Source organism: Tachypleus tridentatus, chromosome 9 (assembly GCF_004210375.1).
Source record: "Tachypleus tridentatus isolate NWPU-2018 chromosome 9, ASM421037v1, whole genome shotgun sequence".
Taxonomy (NCBI): Eukaryota; Metazoa; Arthropoda; class Merostomata; order Xiphosura; family Limulidae; genus Tachypleus; species Tachypleus tridentatus.
In genome coordinates, this window is record NC_134833.1 from 117,223,300 (window position 1) to 117,228,322 (window position 5,023).

A 5,023-nucleotide genomic window follows, 5' to 3' on the forward strand; every position below is an offset into this window, starting at 1 on the left:
TGCTCCTTGCGATTTTTTCTTGTTCCCCAAACTCAAAAGACCCTTGAAAGGAAGAAGATGTGAGACGATTCCCGAGATTAAGGCAAATGCGACGAAAGAGCTGGAGGACATTACAAAAGAAGTGTACCAGGACTGTTTCAACAAGTGGAAACACCGTTGGGATAAGTGTGTGCGTTGGGGAGGAGAGTACTTTGAAGGGGTCCCAGACCTGTAACTTCTAAATAAAGTACATTTTGTTTTATGACGTCAGTCCGTGTATTTTTTGAACAGCCCTTGTAGACGATAACTGTTTGTTCCTGATACTCTTGATCGGTGCTATCAATACAAGCTCTGTCTTGGTGCTCACAAGACATTTCTTGCAAACTTAGAACCATATTTATTTTTTATATAATCATTGTTTCAAATATAGAGGCGATCCTGGTAAACTACAGTAAGAACTAAACTTTAAATGAAATGTTAGCTTAATAACTAAGTTGAGTTTTTTTTTTAATAGCTACCATGCAGAGATGAGTCACGAAGGTGGATTTGAATCCATGCATAATGGAGCTTTAAGTGTTTGTGTGGGAGTTACACCCAGGTTCTTGTTTGAAATATGACCAAAATGACTTATGTCATTTCAGAATCAAAATACAATGTTCATTTAAGGTATAACGCATGCATGATATGTTTCAGGTTTTATTTAGATTTAGTCTAGCCCTCCTTTTGGTTGGTATGGAGGTAAAGTTTTCTGATAATTACCGAGTAAAATAATTTTAATTGTTTATAAGTAAACGGATTAACTGGTTAACCTTCTTGCATTGGTAAACTATTCTGAACGTATGGATTGCAGTAGGGCGTGACCTATTAGTTAGTGTTCCGGACTTTGAATCCCACGATCTATAGATCTTATTGTGTTGCTGCATTTTTGGGGTATTGAGTGCGTTTTTAAAAATGACTGTCAAATCTCATTGTTCAATTAGAGTAACTTTAAAGTTGGCGTGAGTTCTTTCTATTAGCTGCATTAAAATGGGCTATGTGTAACTTCGCGAGAAAACTCAAAAATAAAACACAACAACATGCGAATGAACACTAAAAGAAATTACTAGGTTGGCCATACACATACAATTCAATTATTGGTTGAATAACCATATAGTTGAGGTGTAGTTTATCATTATGGACTTTTTGTGTTTTAACAAAATCAAAACTTTTTTTGGCGTTCAAGGAGAAAACATGACTTATTTCATCTTTATATATGTAAAAAGGGCTGGTGTTGGTTGAGAAAATGTTTTTATGTAGAGAAGCAAACAACGTTTCGACCTTCTTTGGTCATCGTCAGGTTCACAAAGAATTTGTTTGTTTGTTTGTTTGTTTTGGAATTTCGAAAACTGTATCTTGCTAGCCGTCCCTATGTGTAGACTAGAGGGAAGGCAAGTCATCACCACGTTTCTACTCTTTTACCAACGACCTCACATTATACACCCCACGGCTTGTTTAGGTCATCGTCACGCGCTAGGCCATGCCGTTCACAAAGAAAGAAAGAGGTAACCGATCAATACTGACCATCTTTGTATATTACTAACGTAGGTTTTCATCCAATTTTCATTCATTATAGCTATCGCTATACATGTTATTTCATTTAGTCCTTTCTTCTCCTTCAAATGACCAGTTTTACTTAACAAAAGATATGTACATTCATAATTATCTACTAGACATCAATAATATTAGAAGCTTGTAGACGCCTGTGTCTCACTCTGGTCCTTATATGTATATTTAAGCTAAATATTTATTTGAAATTAATAAATTAAATTCGTTAAGGTACAAAACCAAAGTAACCGTGATATTTATTCAAGATCTTGCGTAAATTAACGCGTTTTTTTTACCTATCACATGCATTTTTGCATACTAATACGTTTGGTTTACACATTTTTTTGTGGCAGTCAGGTATTTAATATTGCAATGTATACTGTTTCACAAATTGATCTATCATAAAAAGTTACCTTTACTAACTTCTAATACATGCGCATTGAAGTCTTTCAAGATTAGCTGAAAAACATTTTTGCATTCCCGTTGCTCGATAAATTTGTGTGATAGATACCTGTAAATTTCGAACCAGAGTCATCCAACCATTGCCATATCTATAGAGCTTGATCATTTCAACCAATCTTGCAACTTTGAGGTAACTATGAAATTATAGATATTATAATCTTAATGTAGTAACTGCATCTTCGTGAAATTAGGCAAGTTTTTAATAATCTTGACAAGTCTTTTGTACAAAAAGAAATAAGACATTTTGATTGAGTATTTTTACAAAAGATATGTCTGGATGTATTGAGTCAGAGTGCAAGATAATATTAAGATTATAATACTTATTTTTATCTTACAGTTTTCAAGTTTTATCAGCATAATCTTTAGAACCTCTTAAATAAATATGAAAAGTTTTTGGTCATTGAAGCTTTTTATTTGATATTTTTCTCTTATCTTAATACTTAGTGGAATCGGTCTATTTGACCGACCATTTTACACCCGTAGAAATACTACAAATTATATTTAAATTACCCATTTTCTCTTTTCTGGAATAGCTACAGATTGAAACAAACAATTGCACTTATTTACCTTAAATTATTCAGTCTGCTATTCATTTTACAACCTTTTCATGTAATTTTATTCTTTTGTTGCTCTTTGCGACCACATATTTCTAGTTAAATATATTAATTAGGATAGTTACGAATATCTCGCTTGCAGATCTCACTGAAAATGTTTTTATTTGTATTTAATTTATTAATATATGTTATATTGTGTAAACTAATAAGTTTATAAATTTTACATTTTAATTGCTTTTATAACAATAAATAAAAAGAATACACAAAGAAGGAGGAATATAGTACTTGTCTTTTATTTTACTTCCCGCCAACCAATGAAATTTAAGCCTTGTTTTTCATGTAACGATGATACTAGTACTAAAATTTTCGAGTTAAAGTAACTTTTCTTTTCATCAAATGGTCTGCCATAATGTGTAGTATTACCGCATTCCTACCTGAATGAAAAACAAAAGAAATATTGATTGAAAGAAATATACTCACTTTCATAGGTTGTACGCATTTTTAATCTGGATTCGTGTTCGATGTATGCATTTTTGAAAAGGTTAACGTAAAGACTTATGCAGAGTGCTTCCACAGAGCTGATAACTTGAACGTACTATTATACAGATTTCCCCTCTTTACTTTTTTTTTTATATTAAATTATTTTCTTCTGTTTTCGTAATTAGGGTCTTCCGATACATTTTCATATTCTATGTTTACAAAATTTTATTATTGGTGGTTATTCACTCAGTTTTGCTGAACAATGATATAATAAATAAAAATCACATTTTTAAAATTAAGGTAAAAGGAAAAAGAAAACAGGATAAACCCTCCTATGTCTTCCTGTTTTACAATATAAAATCATCTTAATGTCACCCTTGTTACATTTATTGTAGTTAATAACCTAAATGACTTATGTTGTTAGGCTTAATGGACGTTTCAGTTGAAGACCTTCAATACTTTTAAAACTACTGGACCTTCTTTGATAAACTTTGCAAGAAATGAGATGGTGACATATATAATACTGTAAGGTAAAAATTAAAACGTGTGACAATTAAAATACAGGATAATAACTACTAAGAGATGAGGTATTATTCCATCAAAGATTTAATTGACAATTAAAATTCATTTATCATGTACAGTTATTTGTTTGATTGTTTGTTTTTGGAATTTCGCACAAAGCTACTCGAGTGCTATCTGTGCTAGTCGTCCCTAATTTAGCAGTGTAAGACTAGAGGGAAGACAGCTAGTCATCACCACCCACCGCCAACTCTTGGGCTACTCTTTTACCAGCGAATAGTGGGATTGACTGTCACATTATACACCCCCACGGCTGGGAGGGCGAGCATGTTTAGCGCGACGCGGGCGCGAACCCGCGACCCTGGGATTACGAGTCGCACGCCTTACGCGCTAGGCCATGCCAGGCCATTTGTTTGAAGTAAAGCACAAAGAAACACAAATGGCTATCTGTGCTCTGCCCACCACGGGTAGTAAAACCAGAATCCTAGTGTTATAAGTCCGCCAACATACTACTATGCCTTTGGAGGAGCATGTACATTAACTGAGAAGCTTAACTGACAGTTCTATAACACATCGTATTGGTCCTTTGCATAAAAAAAAATACGTAAGCGTTATTCTATCAAACACATTCATGCAGTAGATAGTTCATAAAAACCATTAGGCATTAACGAGTGTTGGCTAATGATGTATTTTATGTAATTTTTTGGTTGCTGCTAGAATGCTTCTGTTGCGAGACTACTCTTATTTGTGAATAAATCAATAATTAAACTGTGCCACGAACCCTACTTTCTTCCATGAAATGATACCGTCAGGAATTTTTAATTTACATTCTCCACTAAAATCACGTATAACATTTGTTTCTTCATTCTCCGTCAATATCACGAGTAGTTTTTTTTTTGTAATTCTGCCTTCACCCGTTCTCCTTAACAACCCTAATATGTTATTACTTAAATTTCAGGCAAAAATGTCTTCAGATACAAATTTACTTGAATGCCAGTCTTTAATACCTTTGAAGAAAGAACACGCACGCACGCGCACACGCACACACACACGAATATGCATCAAATTAATTTTACAGAGAGAAAAATTACATGTTACTTTCTCTAGTAAGGTTTCATTTATTTTGATATTAACTGGTTGTCAAAAAATATATGAAGTAAATTAAAAAAACGCTTTAAAAGTTGCAGTTGTTTCTTACAGTAGCTTTATGCTGTTTTTATTACAAGTTTAGTAACAACAATCTGTCCAGGTGTAGCGTCAATATATAATAATTCCAGTAGCAGCAACTGTGTCCGAATGCATTGCTAATACTATAGTAATAGTCCCAATAGAAAGTGTGTCCAAGTGTGGTGCCAATATACAATATAATGTCTTATTAGCAGTAAGCGTTCAAGTGTGGTGTCTTACAGAAAACTTAAGAGGAAGAAAACAATAGTATCCAAGAA